At 38.0% G+C, this 23,941-nt stretch overlaps 1 pseudogene; it reads left to right on the top strand.

Moving 5' to 3' along the window:
* Window positions 1-1,801: 1,801 nt before the first annotated feature.
* LOC128053568 (acyl-protein thioesterase 1-like) lies at window positions 1,802-23,521 on the top strand (annotated as a pseudogene).
* Window positions 23,522-23,941: the final 420 nt, after the last annotated feature.

Below are 23,941 nucleotides of genomic sequence, written 5' to 3'. Positions count from 1 at the left end.
ATATAATTTTCTTACTTCATTGAAAACTTTCTATCTTACAAAGTTTTGGATTTTTTTTTCACTTGTGGACTACAGGGACTACCATTTGAAACACAAATATATTTCTGTGTTCACTTTCCACACCACCCAGCTAGGATTAAAGGATAATGTCTTGGTAGTTGTGTAAATTCCCCTTCTTGGGTTCCAAGTAACACTTTCAGAAAAGGTTTCCTTTCTTCTTTGTGATTTGCAAAATGAAGAAAGCCTGTTGCAGAATTGGTTCCCATCATGAATGGGCTCCTTCCATCATGGAATCACAGACTTACAGTTGGATCTAGTCCAACATTCCACCCAAATTTAAAAAAAAAAATCCATGATTTAGTATAACTTGGCACCCTGATAGATGGTCATCTAGTCTTGGCTTGAAACCCACCCATGATGGGAAATTCATCATAAAAAACCTTGTTCTGTTTATGCTATAGTGTAAAGCCCACTGATTTTGGAAACTGACAGACTAGTTTACAACTCCCATTCTAGCAACCTGAGGTGGGGCAAAGTTATTTACCTTCTCTGAGCCTCATCTTTGCCTATTTCTGGCATGTGCTGGTGGTGATTTAGTCGCTAAATCGTGTCTAACTCTTGAGACCCCATGGACTGTAGCCTGCCCGTCTCCTCTGTCCATGAACTTTCCCAGGCAAGAATATTGGAGTGGGTTGCCACTTCCTTCTCCAAAGGATCTTCCTGACCCAGGGATTGAACCCGGGTCTCTTGCATTGCAGGCAGATTCTTTACTGAATGAGCCACCAGGGAAGCCCATTTCTGGCACTTAAGTGATCAAAAAAAAAACAGCTAATGACAAACTATATGAAGCTAAAACTGGTTAATGTATACTTAAACTAGTTAAATATACTGGTGTATACTTCAAATATTTATACCATAATGTGCTACAGTGTATACTTCGAAAACTAAACAAAAGAATTTAGAATTAAAACTTTGAAACTTGGCATAAAACGAATGCTCAGAGGACCAACAATGCTTTTCTGAGTGTGGGAAAGCATTTGCCTTTGAGAAAAATTTAGGATAAAAATTTCTTTTGCTGGGTGTGGGCGGAGAATTTGTCCTTATTCAGAGAGAAATTGTTACATGATATTATTGTTTGATACAGTGTGCACATAGAATATATTGACCTTGTGAAGTTTGTTTGATTTGAATTTTTATCTAGCCTTTTATTTCCCTAAAGACATGACACTTGAATCTGATTTTTTGTGTGTGTAAAATTTAATATTGCCCTTTTCCTGAAAACTTGCCAGTGAAGTAGCCATGGTCAGGGATCATCACCTTAATGACATAGTCCTCTTTTCCCCATGTCCCAGGTCACTTGCTGATCTTGGGGCAAGAGCTGATGGGACATGATGCGTGGAGCTATGCCCTTGGCTCAGATCAGGAAAGGGGGAGAGGACTGAGATGAAGAACATTCTTTGGTTGACAAAACATTCTTTGGTTGATAAAACACAGCACTGTGTTTCTAACCAGTTACCCTAGAAAGAATGCATATGGTCTTGATAAAGACATTTCTTATGTCATAACAGATCTCATATTAATGACATTCTTTGATTTTGACTGAAACCTGTGAGAGGAAAAAATATACTCTGCATCTTACTACTTAAAATAGAGGTTAGAGAAAGTCTCAAGGCATGTGCAATCCCTCTATGGTTAGACTGTCTCTCCAAGTGCAGGTCAACAAACATTTCTTGAACTACTACGCCCCAAATGCTGGGAATTCAAAGATTAATGAAATGTATGTCTTGCTCTTGAAGAGGTCATGATCAAGCAAGAAAGAGAGACGCTTAAACAGATTCGACTTGAAGGTAAACATAATAAAGTTATGCCCAGTTATCCCTCTGTATGATCACAGAGGGGGACCACTAATCCAGCCTAGAGGGATTCCTAGAAGTGATCCCTCTAAGCCTAGAATATAAACTCAGAGCAACAGGCTCATCTCTGCATCTCTAGCATCTAGCCCAATACCTGGCCCATAGCAAGTGCTACATAAATATTCGCTGGACTGGACTGAGGGTATTTTGCTGATATCAAAAGTTTTATGAAAGATCAGTAGGGCTGGTGTATGGTGAACTGTATATTCCCATTAAAGCTTGAAATAATTCAGGAATAACCTGCTTATTTTCTCTGCAATGCAATATTGTACACATTACTGTTTACTTTCTTCCACCCACACTCTCAAGAATGTGAAGACGGGACTTGTATTAATATTTCCATTGCCTAGAACTGGCTGGGATTTAGTGATACTGAATAAATATTTGTTGAGTGAACATAGAACTCAACATTAGTTACACTGATGAAACAGATAGTTTAAAAGAAAATTCAATAAATTTTAATCACTTTTTGTTGTTGTTGTTTATATGAAGCAAATTCATGAGACTCTAGGTGAGAATTCAGTGCCTAAATTGCTGTTGCCTCGGACAATGGTTCTTGTTCTTTTGGGAAGTTCATGAATGCTATTAACTCATTCTACAGGAAATGCATATACACATCAAGTTTTGACATCTATAAATATACAGAAATATCTGGTTGAGAGCTCTTGACCTAGTGAGAAGGGGAAGTTTTTAAAAAGAATTGTCTAGACTAGTTTTGTGGTCTTATTTTTTGAAAATGATTTTAATGTCTACTTAACACTGCCCTTTTTCTTAATTTATTTACAATATGGGAGTTATAAATGACATATGTGTCAAACAAGCTATATTCCATGACATTATCTGGCTCAATACTGAAACATATTTTGGAAAAATATATTATTCATTTCATTTTTTTTCTCCTTTTGACTCCTTTTAATTTTGGTTAGTCAAAAAGAGTTTTTGATATATCAAATATTCTGACACATCATTAGTAAGTGAACACCAGACAATTGTTTTAAAATATGTATAAGAAACTTCTCCCTTCCCTCATTAAAATTTTTAAAAATACAAAATAGACCACATTTTATTAAAATTAAAACCAGTAACCCTTGGAAATGGTTATCCAAAAGCATTGAGATCTGGAAAATCTCTGGAATTATAAAGAATTTCCCATGTCAGGTGTGGTAGGCAGTCTCCAGCATGGCCCTCAAATACTGCTACCTCCTGGTATTCACACATTCTGTACAATCTCCTCTCCTTGATTGTAGATCAAACCTAGAGACTTGCTTCTAAAGAACAGCGCAAAAGTTATGGATGTTACTCCTGAAATTTGGAAGGCCATGCTCTATTCTCTCTCTCTGGCTCTTCTTGCTTGTTCTGAAAGAGCAAGTTGCCATGGTTGCTGTGCCCATGGGGAGCCCCACGTAGCCAGTAAGGCCAACTAGAAACTGAATCTTGCCAATGTCCACATCAGTGAGCTTGGAGTCTGATCCTCCCTGGTGGAGTTTTGAGACAAAAGCTGTCACCTTGAAGCAGTCTTGAGAGAGACCCTGAACTAGGGCATCAAGCTAAACTGCCTCCAGATTCCTCTCCCACAAAGACTGTGAGATAAAAATGTTATTTTAGATCATTGAATTTTGTAGTAACTTCTTACACATTCAGTTCAGCTCAGTTCAGTCGCTCAGTCGTGTCCGACTGTTTGCAACCCCATGAATCACAGCATGCCAGGCCTCCCTGTCCATCACCATCTCCCGGAGTTCACGCAAATTCACGTCCATCGAGTTGGTGATGCCATCCAGCCATCTCATCCTCTGTTATCCCCTTCTCCTCCTGCCCCAAATCCCTCCCAGCATCAGAGTCCTTTCCAATGAGTCAACTGTTCGCATGAGGTGGCCAAAGTACTGGAGTTTCAGCTTTAGCATCATTCCTTCCAAAGAAATCCCAGGGCTGATCTCCTTCAGAATGGACTGGTTGGATCTCCTTGCAGTCCAAGGGACCCTCAAGAGTCTTCTCCAACACCACAGTTCAAAAGCATCAATTCTTCGGCACTCAGCTTTCTTCACAGTCCAACTCTCGCATCCATACATGACCACCGGAAAAACCATAGCCTTGACTAAACAGACCTTTGTTGGCAAAGTAACAGCTAATGCTCAAGAACTACCTTATCTACTGCCAGGAAGACACTAGTGTTGTAATTAAAATGTTAAAATGACCTTTAGGGTAAATGCCAATAAATCAGTAGTATTTCATAATAAGGGTGGCATCAGTTCAGTTCAGTTCAGACGCTCAGTCGTGTCCGACTCTTTGCGACCCCATGAATCGCAGCACGCCAGGCCTCCCTGTCCATCACCATCTCCCAGAGTTCACTCAGACTCACGTCCATCGAGTCCGTGATGCCATCCAGCCATCTCATCCTCTGTCATCCCCTTCTCCTCCTGCCCCCAATCTCTCCCAGCATCAGAGTCTTTTCCAGTGAGTCAACTCTTCACATGAGGTGTCCAAAGTACTGAAGCTTCAGCTTTAGCATCATTCCTTCCAAAGAAATCCCAGGGATGATCTCGTTCAGAATGGACTGGTTGGATCTCCTTGCACTCCAAGGGACCTTCAAGAGTCTTCTCCAACACCACAGTTCAAACGCATCAATTCTTCGGCGCTCAGCCTTCTTCACAGTATTACCTGCAAAACTATCCTTTCTAAAATCTCAGTTGACTCATTTTTTAAAAATTATCTAATTTCACATTTCTTCAACAACATTTTATCCCCCTCTAAGTTTTTATTTGTAGCATTTAACTTGTTTCATTTTAATAAGTTGAAAAGTAGAAATGTTTACAATGTCTTATTAAAACTAATAGATTTTATTTTTTGAAAGATTTTTAAACTTATTTTATTGACGTATATTTGATTTACAGTATTGTATTAGTTTCTGGTATACAGAAAAGTGGTTCAGATTTATATATCCTTTTTCATATTCTTTTCCATTGTATTATTACAAGATATTACATATAGTTCCCCGTGCTGCATGGTAGGATCTTGCCGTTTATCCATCCTATATATAAGAGTTTGCATCTGCAAATCCCAAACTTCCAATTCATTTCTCCCCCACGCACAGCCACATCTGTTCTCTACGTCTGTGACTCTGTTTCTGTTTCATAGATAAGTTCATTTTTGTCATGTTTTACATTCCATGCATAAGTGATATCAAATTATATTTGTCTTTCTCTGACTTGTTTCGCTTAGTATGATAATCCCTAGTTCTATTCATGTTGCTGCAAATGGCATTATTTTCACCCTTCTTAGATGGCTAAGTAACAGTCCCTCATTTATATGCACCACATTTTCTTTATCTGTTCTTCTGTTGATGGACATTTAGGTTGTTTCCATGTCTTGCTATTGTAAATTGTATTGTTGTGAACATAGGGATGCATGTATCTTTTCAAATTTCGGTTTTCTCTGATATATACCTTACCGTGGCATTGCTGGGTCATATGGCAATTTTTTTTTTTCAATTTATTTTTTAATTGAAAGATAATTGCTTTACAGAATTTTGTTGTTTCCTGTCAGACCTCAACTGGAATCAGCCATAGGTATACATATATCCCCTCCCTGTTGAACCTTCCTCCCCATCCCACCCCTCTAGGTTGATACAGAGCCCCTGTTTGAGTTTCCTAAGCCATACAGCAAATTCCTGTTGGCTATCTATTTTCATATAGTAATGTAAGTTTCCATGTCACTTTTTCCATACATCTCACCCTCTTCTCCCCTCTCGCCATGTCCATAAGTCTATTCTCTATGTCTGCTTCTCCACTGCTGCCCTGTAAATAATTTTTCAACACCGTTTTTCTAGATTCTGTATATGTGCATTAGAATACAATATTTATCTTTCTCTTTCTGACTTACTTCAATCTGTAAAATAGGTTCTGGGTTCATCCACCTCATCAGAACTGACTCAAATGCATTCCTTTTTATGGCTGAGTAATTCCCCTGTGTATATGGACCACAACTTCTTTATCCATTCATCTGTTGATGGTTATCTAGGTTGCTTCCATGTTCTAGTTATTTTAAATAGTGCTGCAATGGACAATGGATTATGTGTGTCTCTTTAAATTTTGGTTTCCTCAGGGTATATGGCTAGGAGTGGAATTGCTGGGTCATATGGTGGTTTTATTCCTAGGTTTTTAAGGAATCTCCATACCATCTTCCATAGTGGCTGTATCCATTTACATTCCCACCAACAGTGCAAGACCATTCCCTTTTCTTCACACCCTTCTCCAGCACTTATTGTTTGTAGACATTTTGACAATTACCATTCTGACCGGTGTGAGGTGATATCTCATTGTAGCTTTGATTTGCATTCCTCTAACATTGAGCATCTTTTAATTTCATGGCTGTAGTCACCATCTGCAGTGATTTTGGAGACCCCCAAAAATAAAGTCTGACACTGTTTCCCCTGTTTCCCCATCTATTTCCCATGAAGTGATGGGACCAGATGCCATGTTCTTCGTTTTCTGAATGTTGACCTTTAAGCCAACTTATCACTGACTCGATGGATGTGAGTCTGTGTGAACTCCAGGAGTTGGTGATGGACAGGGAGGCCTGGCATGCTGCGATTCATGGGGTCGCAAAGAGTCGGACACAACTGAGCAACTGAACTGAACTGAACTGAACTGAACTGAACATTGAGCGATGCTGAGCATCTTTTCTTGTGTTTGTTAGCCATCTGTACATCTTCTTTGGAGAAATGTCTATTTAGGTCTTTTTCCCACTTTTGTATTGGGTTGTTTGTTTTTTCTGGTATTGAATTGTATGAGCTGCTTGTATATTTTGGAAATTAATCCTTTGTCAATTATTTCATTTCCTATTATTTTCTCCCATTCTGAGGGTTGTCTTTTCACTTTGCTTATAGTTTCCTTCACTGTGCAAAAGCTTTTAAGTTTAATCAGGTCCCACTTGTTTACTTTTGTTGTTATTTCTGTTACTCTAGGAGGTGGGTCATAGAGGATCTTGCTTTGATTTATGTCATTGAGGGTTCTGCCTATGTTTTCCTCGAAGAGTTTTATAGTTTCTGGTCTTACATTTAGGTCTTTGATCCATTTTGAGTTTATCTTTGTGTATGGTGTTAGGAAGTGTTCTAATTTCATTCTTTTACATGTAGCTGTCCAGTTTTCCCAGCACCATTTATTGAAGAGGCTGTCTTTGCCCCAATGTATCTTCTTGCCTCCTTTGTCAAATATAAGGTACCCATAGGTGAATGGGTTTATTTCTGGGCTTTCTATGTTGTTCCATTGGTCTATGTTTCTGTTTTTGTGCCAGTACCACACTGTCTTGATGACTATAGCTTTGTAGTATATTCTGAAGTCAGGAAGGTTGATTCTTCCAGCTCCATTCTTCTTTCTCAAGACTGCTTTAGTTATTCAGGGTCTTTTGTGTTTCCATATGAATTGTGAAATTTTTTATTCTAGTTCTGTGAAAAATTCCATTGGAAAATGATAGGGATTGGGTTGAATCTGTAGATTGTGTTTGGTAGTATAGTCATTTTCACAATATTGATTCTTCCTACTCAGGAACGTGGAATATCTCTCAGTTTATGTCATCTTTGATTTCTTTTTTTAATATAAATTTATTTATTTTAATTGGAGGTTAATTACTTTACAATATTGTATTGGTTTTACCATACATCAACATGAATTTGCCACAGGTATGCACGTATTCCCCATCCTGAACCCTCCTCCCTCCTCCCTCCCCATACCATCCCTCTGGGTCATCCCAGTGGACCAGCCCCAAGCATCCAGTATCATGCATCAAAACTGGATTGGTGATTCATTTCATATATGATATTATACATGTTTCAATGCCATTCTCCCAAATCATCCCACCCTCTCCCTCAACCACAGAGTCCAAAAGACTGTTCTATACATCTGTGTTTCTTTTGCTGTCTCGCATACAGGGTTATCATTACCATCTTTCTAAATTCCATATATACGCATTAGTATACTGTATTGGTGTTTTCCTTTTTGGCTTACCTAACTCTGTATATTAGGCTCCAGTTTCATCCACCTCATTAGAACTGATTCAAATGTATTCTTTTCAATGGCTGAATATTACTCCATTGTGTATATGTACCACAGCTTTCTTATCCATTCATCTGCTGATGGACATCTAGGTTGCTTCCATGTCCTGGCTATTATAAACAGTGCTGCAATGAACATTGGGGTACACGTGTCTCTTTCAATTCTGGTTTCCTCAGTGTGTATGCCCAGCAGTGGGATTGCTGGGTCATAAGGCAGTTCTATTTGCAGTTTTTCAAGGAATCTCCACACTGTTCTCCATAGTGGCTGTACTAGTTTGCATTCCCACTAACAGTGTAAGAAGGTTCCCTTTTTTCCACATCCTCTCCAGCGTTTACTGCTTGTAGACTTTTGGATTGCAGCCATTCTGACTGGCGTGAAATGGTACCTCACTGTGGTTTTGATTTGCATTTCTCTGATAATGAGTGATGTTGAGCACCTTTTCATATGTTTGTTAGCCATCTGTGTGTCTTCTTTGGAGAAATGTCTATTTAGTTCTTTGGCCCATTGTTTGATTAGGTCGTTTATTTTTCTGGAATTGAGCTGCAGGAGTCGCTTGTATATTTTTGAGATTAGTTGTTTGTCAGTTGCTTCATTTGTTATTATTTTCTCCCATTCTGAAGGCTGTCTTTTCACCTTCCTTATAGTTTCCTTCGTTGTGCAGAAGCTTTTAAGATTAATTAGGTCCCATTTGTTTATTTTTACTTTTATTTCCAATATTCTGGGAGGTGGGTCATAGAGGATCCTGCTGTGATTATGTCGGAAAGTGTTTTGCCTATGTTCTCCTCTAGGAGTTTTATAGTTTCTGGTCTTACATTTAGATCTTTAATCCATTTTGAGTTTATTTTTGTGTATGGTGTTAGAAAGTGATCTAGTTTCATTCTTTTACAAGTGGTTGACGAGTTTTCCCAGCACCACCTGATTGTCTTTACTCCATTGTATATTCTTGCCTCCTTTGTCAAAGATAAGGTGTCCATAGGTGCGTGGATTTATCTCTGGGCTTTCTATTTTGTTCCATTGATCTATATGTCTGTCTTTGTGCCAGTACCATACTGTCTTGATGACTTGCTTTGTAGTAGAGCCTGAAGTTAGGCAGGTTGATTCCGCCAGTTCTGTTCTTCTTTCTCAAGATTACTTTGGCTATTCGAGGTTTTCTGTATTTCCATACAAATTGTGAAATTATTTGTTCTAGCCCTGTGAAAAATACCGTTGGCAGCTTGATAGGGATTGCATTGAATCTATAGATTGCTTTGGGTAGTATACTCATTTTCACTATATTGATTCTTCCAATCCATGAACATGGTATATTTCTCTATTAGTGTCCTCTTTGATTTCTTTCACCAGTGTTTATAGTTTTCTATATATAGGTTTTTAGTTTCTTTAGGTAGATAAATTCCTAAGTATTTTATTCTTTTCATTGCAATGGTGAATGGAATTGTTTCCTTAATTTCTCTTTCTATTTTCTCATTATTAGTATACAGGAATGCAAGGGATTTCTGTATGTTGATTTTATATCCTGCAACTTTACTATATTCAATGATTAGCTCTAATAATTTTCTGGTGGAGTCTTTAGGGTTTTCTATGTAGAGGATCATGTCATCTGCAAACAGTGAGAGTTTTACTTCTTTTCCAATTTGGATTCCTTTTATTTCTTTTTCTGCTCTGATTGCTGTGGCCAAAACTTCCAAAACTATGTTGAATAGTAGTGGTGAAAGTGGACACCCTTGTCTTGTTCCTGATCTTAGGGGGAATGTTTTCAGTTTTTCACCATTGAGAATAATGTTTGCTGTAGGCTTATCATATATGGCCTTTACTATGTTGATGTAGGTTCCTTCTATGCCCATTTTTTGAAGAGTTTATTCATACATGGGTGCTGAATTTTGTCAAAAACTTTTTCTTCATCTATTGAGATGATCATATGGTTTTTAACTTTCAGTTTGTCAATATGGTGTATCACATTGATTGATTTGCATATATTGAAGAATCCTTTCATCCCTGGGAGAAACCCAAGTTGATCATGGTGTATGAGCTTTTTGATGTGTTGCTGAATTCTGTTGCTAAAATTTTGTTGAGGATTTTTGCATCTATGTTCACCAGTGATATTGGCCTGTAGTTTTCTTTTTGTGTGTTGTCTTTGTCTCATTTTGGTATCAGGGTGACGGCGGCCTCATAGAATCAGTTTGGAAGTGTTCCTTCCTCTGCCACTTTTTGAAAGAGTTTTAGAAGGATAGGCATTTGCTCTCTCTGAATGTTTGATAGAATTCTCCTGTGAAGACATCTGGTCCTAGGCTTTTGTTTTTTGTGAGATTTTTGATCACAGCTTCAATTTCAGGGCTTGTAATTGAGTTGTTCATAATTTCTGTTTCTTCCTGGTTCAGTCTTGGAAGATTGAACTTTTCTAAGAATCTATTTCTTCCAGGCTATCCATTTTATTGCCAATAGTTATTCATAATATTCTTTTATAATCCTCTGTATTTCTGCATTGTCTGTTGTAACCTCTCCTTTTTCATTTCTAATTTTGTTGATTTTATTCTTCTCTTTTTTTCTTAAGAAGTCTGGCTAAAGGTATTTCCGTTTTGTTTATCCTCTCAAAGAACCAGCTTTTAGTTTTATTAATCTTTACTATTGTTTCTTTATTTCTTTTTCATTTATTTTCACTCAGATCTTTATGATTTCTTTCCTTCTACTAATTTTGGTTTTTTGTTTGTTTGTTTTTCTTTTTCCAGTTGTTTTAGGTGTAAAGTTAGGCTGTCTATTTGATATTTCTCTTATTTCTTGAGGTAGGATTGTATTGCTATAAACTTCCTTCTTAGGACTACTTTGCTGCATCCCATAGGTTTTGAGTTGTCGTTTTTTTTTTTTTTTTTTTTTTTTTTTTTTTTGTCATTTGTCAAATGTATTCACCGTCATTTGTTTCTAGAATTTTTTTTTATTTTCCTTTGGTTTTCTTCAGTAACTTGTTGGATATTTAGAAACGTGTTGTTTAATCTCCATGCGTTTCTGTTTCTTACAACTTTTTTCTTGTAATTGATATCTAGTCTCATCACATTGTGATCAGAGAAGATGCTTGATTTGATTTCAGTTTTCTTAAATTTACTGAGGTTTGATTTGTGACCCAAGATGTGGTCTATCCTGGAGAATGTTCCATGTGCACTTGAGAAGAAAGTGTATTCTGCATTTGGATGGAATGTCCTGTAGATATCAATGAGATCCATCTCATCTAATGTATCATTAAGACTTAGTTTCCTTATTAATTTTCTGTTTTGATGGTCTGTCCATTGGCGTGAGAGGGGTGTTAAAGTCTCCTATTATTGTGTTACTGTCAATTTCTCCTTTTATGTCTGTTAGTGTTTGTCTTATGTATTGAGTTGCTTCTATGTTGGGTGCATCGATATTTACAATTGTTATGTCTTCCTCTTGGATAGATCCCTTGATCATTATATAATGTCCTTCCTTATCTCTTGAAATCTTCTTTATTTTAAGGTCTGTTTTGTCTGATACGAGTATTGCTACTCCAGCTTTCTTTTGCTTCCCATTTGCATGGAATATATATTTCCATCTTCTCACTTTCAGTCTATATGTATCTTGAGGTCTGAAGTGGGTTTCTTGTAGACAGCATATATACGGGTTTTGTTTTTGTATCCATTCAGCCACCCTGTGTCTACTGGCTGGAGCATTTAGTCCATTTACATTTAAAGGAATTATTTATGTATATGTTCCTATTGCCATTTTCTTAATTGTGTGGGGTAGATCTTTTTTATTCTCTTGTATTTCTTGACTATGTAAGTCCATTTCACATTTGTTGTAAAGGTGGTTCTGTGGTATTGAATTCTCTTAACTTTTGCTTGTCTGAAAAGCTTTTTATTTCTCCATCAATTTTGAATGAGATCCTTGCTGGGTACAGTAACCTTGGTTGTAGATTTTTCCCTTTCAGAACTTTAAATACATCCTTCCATTCCCTTCTGGCCTGCAGTTTCTGGTGAAAGATGAGCTGTTAAGTGTATGGGCTTTCCTTGTATGTTACTTGTTGCTTCTCACTTGCTGCTTGTAATATTCTTTCTTTGTGTTTAGTCTTTATTAGTTTGATTAGTATGTGTCTTGGCATGTTTTTCCTTGGGTTTATCCTGTATGGGACTCTTTTGCCTTTTGGACTTGATTGACTATTTCCTTTTCCATGTTGGGGAAATTTTCCACTATAATCTCTTCAAAATTTTTCTCATACCCTTTCTTTTTCTCTTCTTCTGGGACCCCTATAATTCAAATGTTGGTGCATTTGATTTTGTCCCAGATGTCTGTGAGACTATCCTCAGTTCTTTTCATTCTTTTTACTTTATTCTGCTCTTCAGAAGTTATTTCCACCATTTTATCTTCCAGCTCACTGATCCGTTCTTCTGCTTCAGACATTCTGCTATCGATTCCTTCCAGAGTATTTTTAATTTCAGTAATTCTGTTGTTTGTTTCTGCATGTTTATTCTTTAGTTCTTCTAGTTCTTTGTTAAATAATTTTTGTATTTTCCTCATTTCGTTTTCAAGGTTTTTGATCATCTTTACTATTATTATTCTGAATTATTTTTCAGGTAGTTTGCCTATTTCCTCTTCATTTATTTGGACTTCTGTTTCTTGCTTGTTTCTTCATTTGTGTAGTATTTCTCTGCTTTTTCATTATTTTTTTTTAACTTATTGTGTTTGAGGTCTCCTTTTCCCAGGCTTCAAGGTTGAATTCTTTCTTCCTTTTGGTTTCTGTCCTCCTAAGGGTGGTCCAGTGGTTTGTGTGAGCTTTGTATAGGGTGAGATTTGTGCTGAGTTTTGTGACTCAGACAGTAAAGTGTCTGTCTACAATGTGAGAGACCTGGGTTCGATCCCTGGGTTGGGAAGATTCCCTGGAGAAGGAAATGGCAACCCACTCCAGTACTCTTGCCTTGAAAATCCGATGGACGGAGGAGCTTGGTGCAGGCTACTGTCCATGGGGTTGCAAAGAGTCGGGCACGACTGAGCAACATCACCTCACACTTTTGTTTGTTTATCCTCTGATGGGCAAGGCTGAGTGAGGTGGTAATCCTGTCTGCTGATGATTGGTTTAGTATTTTTGTTTTGTTTGTTGTTTGGATGAGGTGTGCTGCACAGGGTGCTATGGTGGTTAGGTGATGCTGGGTCTTGTATTCCAGTGGTTTCTTTTGTGTGAGTTCTCACTATCTGATACCCTCTAGGGTTAGTTTCAGACGCCATGATCTTCGTTTTCTGAATGTTGAGCTTTAAGCCAACTTCTTCACCCTCCTCTTTCATTTTCATCAAGAGGATTTTTAGTTCCTCTTCACTTTCTGCCATAAGGGTGTGTCATCTGCATATCTGAGGTTATTGATATTTCTCTTGGCAATCTTGATTCCAGCTTGTGCTTCTTCCAGCCCAGTGTTTCTCATGATGTACTCTGCATAGAAGTTAAATAAGCAGGGTGACAATATACAGCCTTGATGTACTCCTTTTCCTATTTGGAACCAGTCTGTTGTTCCATGTCCAGTTATAACTGTTGCTTCGTGACCTGCATATAGGTTTCTCAAGAGGCAGGTCAGGTGGTCTGGTATTCCCATCTCTTTCCGAATTTTCCACAGTTTATTGTGATCCACACAGTCAAAGGCTTTGGTATAGTCAATAAAGCAGAAATAGATGTTTTTCTGGAACTCTCTTGCTTTTTTGATGATCCAGCAGATGTTGGCAATTTGATCTCTGGTTCCTCTGCCTTTTCTAAAACCAGCTTGAACATCTGGAAGTTCATGGTTCATGTGTTGCTGAAGAGTCGGACACGACTGAGTGACTGAACTGAACTAACTGAACTGAACTGAACTGAGGGTTAGTTCTCTGGTAGTGTAGGGTCTTGGAGTCTGTGCTTCCACTCCAAAGGCTCAGGGTTTGATCTCTATGCTGGCAGTCCCTCCCCAAAGCTTGTTTCAGGTATCCTTTGGGCAGGATGCTTCAAGATCTCAGGTCTCTGCTGGGATCCAGTTCAGAAGGCAAAGTCAGGTGGAGGGAGGACAAATGCAGGGAAATTTCCTAATGCCCTTGCTGGTTCAGACTGCTGGCAAACTGCCTCATAGGTACACCCACCACCATTCAACAACCTCTAACACTGCAGCCCTGGCAATTCTATTTTTAGTTTTTGAGGAACCTCCATACTGTAAAATTAATAGATTTGATATTTTCATTAAATGACTACATAGAAATAAGGAGATACCCGAAAAGAAACACCTATTATGGTTATAAGTAAATTTCTAATTACTGATGATTTTGAAATATTTGGCGTGGGTGTGTGTGTGCTCAGTCACATCTGACTCTTTGTAACCCCATGGACTGTAGCCCACCAGGCACCTCTCCAATGGGATTTTATAGACAAGAACACTGGAGCGGGTTGCCATTTCCGTCTCCAGGGGATCTTCTTGACCCAGGGATAGAACCAACGTCCCTTGCATCTTCTGCATTAGCAGACAGATTCTTTATCACTAGTGCCACCTAAACATTATTTTTTAAGTTTTTAAAAGGAATCTCTCTAGGATGATTTCAATTTTAGTCTGGGTTTATTTGGTACTCTTATTCCTGTAAGAATACCACAGACAAAGATTATTAGGAGTGAAACTGGGAAATGAAAGGAACTTAAATTCAAGTAAAAATGTATTACTGAAGGAAAAAAATAGCTGTTTCTTCTCTGTCTGATAACAATTTTAAAAAATTTTTTTGATGTGTACTTAAAAAAAAGGTTTATTTTTTTATCTTTGTTTTTGGCTGACCCGGGTCTTCACAGCTGCATCTGGGCCTCCTCTAGTTTCTGTGAGTGAAGGGGGCCACTCTTCGGCTATGGTGCATGGGCTTCTCAGTGTAGTGGCCTCTCTTATTGCAGAGCACAGGCTCTAGATCACACACTCAGTAGCTATGGCACATAGGCCCAGTAGCTCCATGCACGTGGGATCCTCCTGGACCAAGGATCAAACCATGTCTCCTGCATTGGCAGGCAGACTCCTAACCACTGGACCACCACCATGATAAATATTTTAAAGCAAGCAATTAAAAAAAAAAATTGTAAGGCCATATCTTCCTTGAGATGTAGGAGCTGGGAGAAGGGCTTATGAAAAGTGGAATCTTTAGGTATAAGAAGTAAAAGAAAATTAAGACACTATGCCTCTCTGCTGTTCTTTAATTGTTCAGAAACTATATAAGGCTTCAAGTTTATATGACTTTGTTCTTATACCCTTTTACTTTTCCTATGTACAGATGAAGCCTAAAGAATATATACAGACTGAAGGACAATATTGTGATTAAAAGAACCTATTTTATTCTCATGAAATAGATTTAGTATCTCTCCAACAGATATTATCAGGAAAATTGCAAGCAAAACTATATATAACAAAGTCCAGGTGATTTAATATTTGCATTTTCTATTATGTATTGGTGATGGACAGGGAGGCCTGGCATGCTGTAGTTCATGGGGTCACAAAGAGTTGGACACGACTGAGTGACTTAACTGATCCTGATACTGATTATGTATTGGTTTCCCTGCAGACAGGAAAGACAAATATGAATCAGCTCTGGGATGTGACCTATACAACTTTTAAGCATTGATTCCCTGACGAATGAAGAGTTATTTCTAACTTAATTCCAAAAGCTTGAAGACATATTGGCATACTCCTTTTTTTAAAAAAAGTTTTTATTATTTATTTATTTTTGGCTGCCCTGGTCTTTGTTGTGGTGTGAAGGTTTCTCACTGTGGTGGCTTCTCTTGTTACGAAACACAGGCTCTGCAGCCTGGGCTCAATAGTTTTGGCAGCCGGGCTTAGTTGGAGCCTTGGCCTGTGGAACCCTCCCACACCAGGAATCAAACCCTTGTCCCCTGCATTGGCTGGTGGATTCTTTACCACTGAGCCACTTGGGAAGTCCTCAGCAAATAATAACTATCTCCAAATCTGAATATGTACAGGGCTGGAAATACAGTATTACATCTAAAGCTCCTCTTTCAATATAAATTCTACTTGAATTTGGAAATCTTGCATGAGTCAAGGAATACGTGGACAAGTACCCAAAGTCTGATTCTTTTCTCTTTTTTAATTTAAAATTTTTATTTTATATTGGAGTATAGTTGATTTTAGAGAAGGCAATGGCAACCCACTCCAGTACTCTTGCCTGGAAAACCCAAGGGTGGAAGAGCCTGGTAGGCTGCAGTCCATGGGGTCACTAAGAGTCAGACATGACTGAGTGACTTCACTTTCACTTTTCACCTTCATGGATTGGAGAAGGAAATGGCAACTCACTCCAGTGTTCCTGCCTGGAGAATCCCAGGGACAGGGGAGCCTGGTGGGCTGTTGTCTATGGGGTTGCACAGGGTTGGACACGACTGAAGTGACTTAGCATAGTTGATTTACAATGTTGTGTTAGTTTCAGGTGTACAGCCAAGTGATCCAGTTATATATATTACCATATCTAGTCTTTTTCAGATTCGTTTCCTATATAGGTTATTACAGAATATTGGGTATAGTTCCCTTTGCATATAGCACATAGCGTATATTAGGTCCTTGTTAATTATTTTATATATAGTAGTGTGTATATATTAGGAGGTTGGGATGAACATAGAATAAATCCCCAACCTCCTAATATATCCCCCCACTTGCACCTTTCCCCTTTAAGCCTGATTATTTTCAAAACCCCAGAATGACTTCATAACTCTCCTACTGAATCTATGCAACATTTTTTCCTCCTGCCCAAAGATCCCCAATGTCCCTACAGAAACTAGACCATGTCTTTAGGAAAGTGACTTGGTCTTGCTATTTCCACTACAGTGAAATTTATTTTAGTACTCCACATTTCCACCCTGGCCTACGTGTTTTCTCCCAAGCCTCTTCATCTGTCATGAATGAATCTCTTGTATAACGCTCCTGAGTACAACCTTTCATGCACATTTTCTGCCTCTCCCATAACCCAAGAGGTCTGGAGCTCTGCCATGGTATTAGAGCTTCAGCTTAGGACTAGACTTGAAATGCCAGGTTTCTGGTGCCATTAGAGATTGATAGTTGGTGCCTAATGCTAGCTTAGTTTTATTTCTGCCAGATCACTAGATGCTAACCACTAGATACAGCCCATGGGCTCCAAATTAACAAGGTCAATGTATTTTGAGTTGATCTCCAAAAACACAAACTAGTCTTTTAAACTTCAAGTTGGATAAAGCAACAAAAGAAGAGTAGCTTTTATTTGTGTGATTTTTTATTCATTATTTTCTAACATCTGTTTGAGATACAAAGGTAAATAATTTAACACACTGTCAGGGATGAATGGCAATTATAAAGCAATTACTAGCTGTTCATTAAAAGGAGAAATTGAAGTAGTTTTTTGAACCCTTTTTTGTGCTTGAAAAACTTTACTTGAAAATAAATCATATTTGATATGTATTTTCTCTAACTGTAGCATCAAGGTTTTCAAAATATGAAGCAGATGTGTGTGTGTGCATGCTAAGTCACTTTCAGTCGTGTCCAACTCTGCGACTGAGAAGGGAAAAAGTCACATAATATTGTCATTTATAGAACATCATGTTATATTTGAAAATCAATTATTTGTTCACTGAATTCTGTGATAATCTGTTATTTAGATGAGTCAGGGTTAACTGGTAAATTCAATATATAGTATTATGAAAAATGGTTGCCTTTCTACACAGCTTTTTAACTTTAAATTTGAATCCTTATTTTTTTTGGCTTGTTTTTAGTCTAGCTTTTTCAAAGTTAGACAAGTAGGGTGATCCACACAGGTGTTTGGCAGAGGAGGATATTATGAAATTGATCCTCCCTGTCTCAGAGTCACATTATGTGGCTGGCTTTAGTGCCTCCTGGCAAGCAGAGATTTCAGGTATCCATACTGTAATGTGGTATAATGCCAAACTGTTGTCTCAGATTACCTGTGGAACAAAGAAGAAAATTGAGATTCCTAAAATTGTACAGTATATTGTTTTAATTATAGATACCCACTGGGTATGTTCCAAAGTTTACAGTTTTGTTTTTTTCTGAATGTAAAAGTAATATGTACTCTTTATACAAACTTCATACATTACCGAACTATAAAACAAATCATCAACAATTTGGGAGCAGAGTTTTCCAAGTCAAAAAAAAAACAAAACAAAACACCTCTATCCATTTAGTATTCAGTATTACTTTTTGTGTTTTAAAGGTAGACCATGGCCTTAGTAGGCTGAATTTCAACTCTTTAAAATCTGGTTTTAAGTCTTTGTTGAATTTGTTACAATACTGCTTCTGCTTCATGTTTTGGTTTTTTAACCCTGAGTCATGTGGGATCTTAGCTCTCCAACCAGGGTTTGAACCTGCCACCCTGCATTTGAAGGTGAAGTCCCAACCACTGGACCACCAAGGACATCCCCAGTATTACTTTTAATATGATATTCTTACTACAGTTAAACCAATACATTGTCCCTAATAGACACCAATATCTTTGGTTTCTAATATATAATTCTTTCACTGCTGCTTGTTAACAGTCTATGAAATGAGCCTCATTTAGTGACCGACTAGCTACTTAAAATAATTAAAGTATTGTAGAATCGCGTATGGAGAAGGCAATGGCACCCCACTCCAGTACTCTTGCCTGGAGAATCTCAGGGACAGGAGCCTGGTGGGCTGCCATCTATGGGGTCGCACAGAATCAGACATGACTGATGTGACTTAGCAGCAGCAGCAGCAGCAGCAGCAGAATAGTGTATTATAGCTAATTTAATATTCTGGCACTAATATGTATATTTTCTAAAAACTGTCATTTTTCAAAATATTAAAAGAAAATATACCAAGGCTGGATGGCATCACTGACTCAATGGACGTGAGTCTGAGTGAACTCCAGGAGTTGGTGATGGACAGGGAGGCCTGGCATGCTGCGATTCATGGGGTCGCAAAGAGTCGGACATGACTGAGCGACTGAACTGAACTGAAATCACACTGAAAACAATTTTAGAAAGCACTTTGAAATCTTGTATTCACGATAATCATCGGTGACTCCAACATCTGATATACTGAAGATATAGTAAGGGTTGGGGTCTATATCTAAACTGAACTATGGCTTAACCTCTAGTCTACTTTTCCAGAATAAATTTTTCTCAACTTATTTCCTTATGCACATTTTCAATCAGTGTCAATAACTTGTATGTATCAAGTGTACCACACACTGCGTATTTGAGATGATCTAGTATCCTAAAAAAAAGTGGTGGTAACAAGCAGTCTAACAGATTTCTTCGCACTTCTATGCGGCAGGTTGTATTTTCCAAATGGTTGCAGCAAATCTCCTATCATACATGCCCTTCTTCCAGTGTGGCTTTGGTGCTCTTCCCATTGCGATGGGTTTTTGTGACTACATCAAGAGAGTATGGAGAAGGGACAAGGGTAAATAATCAAAAGGAAGAGCATTTTTTTCTACCCTGGAATACTTGTGCTGGAAGTCTTCAATCTCCAAATAAGCACTTTGACTGCCCTGAGGCTGCCATGCCGTGAGGACCCACATTAACCCAGAATGAGAGACCCTGTGGAGAGAGCCTGAGAGTACTTGAACAGAGAGAGACAAAGAGAAGTGTCTGGACAGCCGCCAACTACTCTAACCTACCCCCTTTTCACTGGAAGCAATGATATAGATTTATTCTTGACAATGATGGGAGGTAGTTTTCATCTAGGTTGAGTAAAGCAAATGTAAGGAAGTAGTAAAATATTAATTCAATGAAAATGAATAGCAAAAATATTGAGCTGGGTCTTTTTCATAATATATGTAACTGTACGTTTTAAATAATACAGTAAGTATGTGTGTGTTCTCAGTCTTGTCCAACTCTTTGTGACTCCGTGGACTGTAGCCCACCAGGCTTCTCTGCCCATGGAACTTCCCAGGCAAGAAGACTGGAGTGGATTGCCATTTCCTCCTCCAGGAGGATCTTTCCACCCTGGGGATTAAGCCCATGTCTCCTGCATCTCCAGCATTGGTAGGTGGATTCTTTACCACTTGAGTCACCTGTGTGTGTGTTAATCACTCAGTTATGTCTGACTCTTTGTGACCCCATGGACTGTAGCCCTCCAGGCTCATCTGTCCATAGAATTCTCCAGGCAAGAATATTGGAGTGGGTTGCCATTTCCTTTTCCAGGGGATTTTCCCAACCCAGGGATTGAACCCACGTCTCTTGCTATACAGGCAGACTCTTTACCAACTGAGCCAAACAATACAATACACGCTATTAATGCACAGAAATTTTATTGACAGTAGATATAATTTTACAAGGCCCTAAAGCATTATACAATGGTATAATCCAAATGATTATTCATCAGAGAACAGTCTCAATCAAATTTATGCCATTCTGTAGGAATATTGTCAGCAAATTTTTCAAGAACAGTTTGAAAACCAAGGATTATTTGAAATGTTGAATTTTCTATGTCCAATTCTGGTGGCTCATTAATTATTTCTAGATAAATCTTTTGCCAAAGAGGAACGGATCTATGCCCTTTATGCCAAAGACTTAAAGAAGATAGTCAAATAAATACTCATGAAAGAAAAGTGTGTATGAATAAATAGATCATGAAATAAGTTAGAAAAGTTCTTTATGTGGAGTTCTGGAACAAAGAAGTGATGGGTTTCACAGAGAAGACCAAAAGATATAAAATCACCATTGTTATGGAGTTGACATGTGAACATTCATAGTAGTGAGATGATAAACTAGTAAGTGAATTGCATATTATATTTAAATATAAAAAGTTCTATGGAGAAAAATTAAATAAGGAAGGCCTATAGAGAGTAAGGAAGATGTGTAAAGGAAGAATAGTGATTGCTGTATTCCATGGCATGGTTAGTGAAGGCCTTAGTTGACAAATGACACTTGGGCAAAGACTTGAAGGGACTGAGGAAACCATGTAGATATGTAGGGGACGAGTGCTCCAGAGAAGGACCAGCAAGAGCAAAGGCCACGAGGCAGGGAGGTGTGTATTCTGTTTGGGGAAAAGTAAGACAGTCACAGTCAGTTAGAACAGGAAAGAGGAGGGGGTAGATAAATGTAATAAAGCCGCAGAGATAAAGGGACTGGAACAGTTTCTATGGGGCCTTGTAGGTCAGCTAATGACTTTGGCTTCTACTAGGAGTGAGGTGGAGAGGATTTTGAGCAAGAGCATTTAAATTTAGAACTAGTCTTTATTTTTAACTTTAGGATAGAAAATCTGAACTATATTTTGCATTTGGGAATACTCCTGTGGGGTTTTTCAAGGCCCGCGTTGTATGAATGCCCTTTATGTATGCAGTGAGATAAAAACAATTATTATTTCAAACTAGATGTGGCTAGAGTTGATTCTGCCTTTTAAAGCAAATGACATAGTTCATATTTACTGAGAAACAAATGTTTATATTATTATTCTATTTCCCCAGGGTATATAGAAAGATAACTCTAATCATGGAATATTAATTTGGAACTTGTCAGACATTTTATTCAGAAATATTTTATTTTTAAAAACTTTAGGAAGACTCTTTTATTCTTTGTATGATATTTCCAACATTATGTGTTAATAGGCTTTTAAGGGGAGAAGGAAATGGCAATCCACTCCAGTATTCTTGCCTGGACAGAGGAGGTGGCAGGCTACAACCCAAAGGGTAGCAAAGAGCTGGACATGACTGAACGTCTAAGTATGACTACACAGGCTTTTAAAACTAGCATGGAAGCATTTGTTGTATTATGGCTACAAAAAATGCAATATGATTTCTAAATCATTAACTTACACATGAACTTTAGGAACATAATTCATTACCAATTTGGAAACTGCCTATACAGATAAGTAATTTTTTTGTTTTGTTTTTTATGTGAACCATTTTTTAAGTCTTCATTGAATTTGTTACAGTATTGCTTCTGTTTGATTCTTTGATTTTTTTGGCTGCAAGGCAACGTGGGGTCTTTGCTCCCTGACCAGGGACTGAAACTATACCCCCAGCCCTGAAAGATGAAGTCCCAATCCTGGAATACCTGGGAAGTCCCAGGTAGGAAATGCTAATGGTTAACCTTCAGTAGACCAAGCAGTCTTAGATTTTTCAAGTATGGAAAAGAAGATTTTAATTTAAATATAAAACTCAATTTAGTTTTTAAAAAGTTCAAGTATGTTTGCAGCAACTTGGGTATATGCATCTACCATTTCAGCTGTAAATTTTATAAAATCTAAGTAGCGAACAAGTACTTCTGATGAAAATTGGGTGTCAAAATTGAGATGTGCTTTACGTATAAAATACACATTAGATTTCAAAGACAGTACAAAAGAAAAATGTAAAACGTCATTAATTTTACATTGATAACAAATTGACATACTCATATTTTGGGTATAGTATTAGGTTAAATAAAATAAATGATGAAAATAAAATTCAACTTTTTTTTTTTTTACTTTTTAAAAACTTGGCTACTTGGAAATCTTTATGTATATGGCTCACATTACATTTCTTTTGGATAGCGCTGCTCTAGACCACTGGTTCTTAAAATGTGGTCCCTTGGCTACCATCAATATCATCACCTGGGATCTTGTTAGAAATGCAAATTTTGGAGCTCTACCTCCCACTTTATGAATCAGAGACTCTGGAGGTGGGGCCCTGCTTTAAGAAGCCTTGCAACTGATTCTGATGCAAACAAAAGTGTGATAAACATCCTTCTAAACCAGGGGTCTGGAATTCTCATTTGGCTGCAAATTAGGATCATCTGGGGGCCTTGGGGCACAGAATCCTGGTGATAAAGTTACCACCCAGACCAATGAAATCAACAACTCTGGGTCCAGTCAAGAGTGTTTTTACATCTCCCCAGGGGATTCTAATATGGGAAAAAAATTGAAAACCACTGGCCTCGATCCTTGATTTTTAAACTGGGGCTGCAGGAGGCCTGACCATGCTTTCTTTTCAGCCTTAGGTGTGTCTGCTTAGTTCTTCACCCTGCTCACCCTGGAAAGCCCACTGCTGCGATTTTCCTGCATGGGTGGGGAGATACAGGGTGTGGGAGGGGCAAGAAGCCTTTGCGGGTATCAGAAGTTCACATATCAAATATACCTACCTGCATGTGTCTGTTAATCTGTTCCATTAAATGCGAACATGGCTGTGCCTTCTTGGTTTGATACTATTGGGCATGATTCACAGCAGGATAAACCTGGTATTAAACAGGCAGCAGAAAATGTAAAAGCTTTGATAGAGCAAGAGGTGAAGAAGAGTATTCCTTTATTCCTTTTAAGATTATTATTTTGGGTGGGCCTTTTTCAGGGAGGAGCTTTATCTTTGTCCACCACTGTGACCATTCGTCAGAAACTGGCAGGTAACACTGAGTTCAGTTGCTGACTTCCAACAAGGGTCCTAACAGTGGTGCTAATAGAGACGTTTGTCTTCAGGGTCATGGAGATTACTACCTTTAAATTACTCTAATGTTCAGTTCTCTTACTGTAGAAAAGTTAAAAACATTGGTAAACCCAGCCAATGTAACCTAAAAAACCCAGTTCATGTCACCAAGAAATGATGGATATCAAGCAACTCTTTGATAAACTCCCACTTCCAGTTGATTGACATCATGAAGAGGCATTGTGAAGACGTATTCAGCATCACTGTAGTAGAGTATATACCTTTTCCAGTGCCCCATCTTGAAACTTCTGATGTTTGCAGTGTTAAAATGTTTCACAGATACATACATACCAGTGACAAAGGCTATGTCTTTTGGGAGATTTATGATCTTCTAGGTTTCTGTACATGTATAATATGATCCAGAGCATACTAGTATTGAAATAGATGAAACAGCTAGCTTATTTTTCCCAAATGTAATTCAGCCAAATACTGCAAGCACATTTTTATTACATCATTTGAAAATTATTAGCATGCTTAATGAAAACTTTTTCAGGTATAAATGAACAGTTAAGCTATAAATGATTTATGCATGTTCTGACTCAGTCTATGGACTTACCCCAAAATTATGAAGTTAGCATGCAGTTA

This window comes from Budorcas taxicolor, chromosome 9 (assembly GCF_023091745.1).
Source record: "Budorcas taxicolor isolate Tak-1 chromosome 9, Takin1.1, whole genome shotgun sequence".
Taxonomy (NCBI): domain Eukaryota; kingdom Metazoa; phylum Chordata; class Mammalia; order Artiodactyla; family Bovidae; genus Budorcas; species Budorcas taxicolor.
Note: the sequence above shows the minus strand (reverse complement) of the source record. Positions and strands in the feature narration are given on the sequence as shown.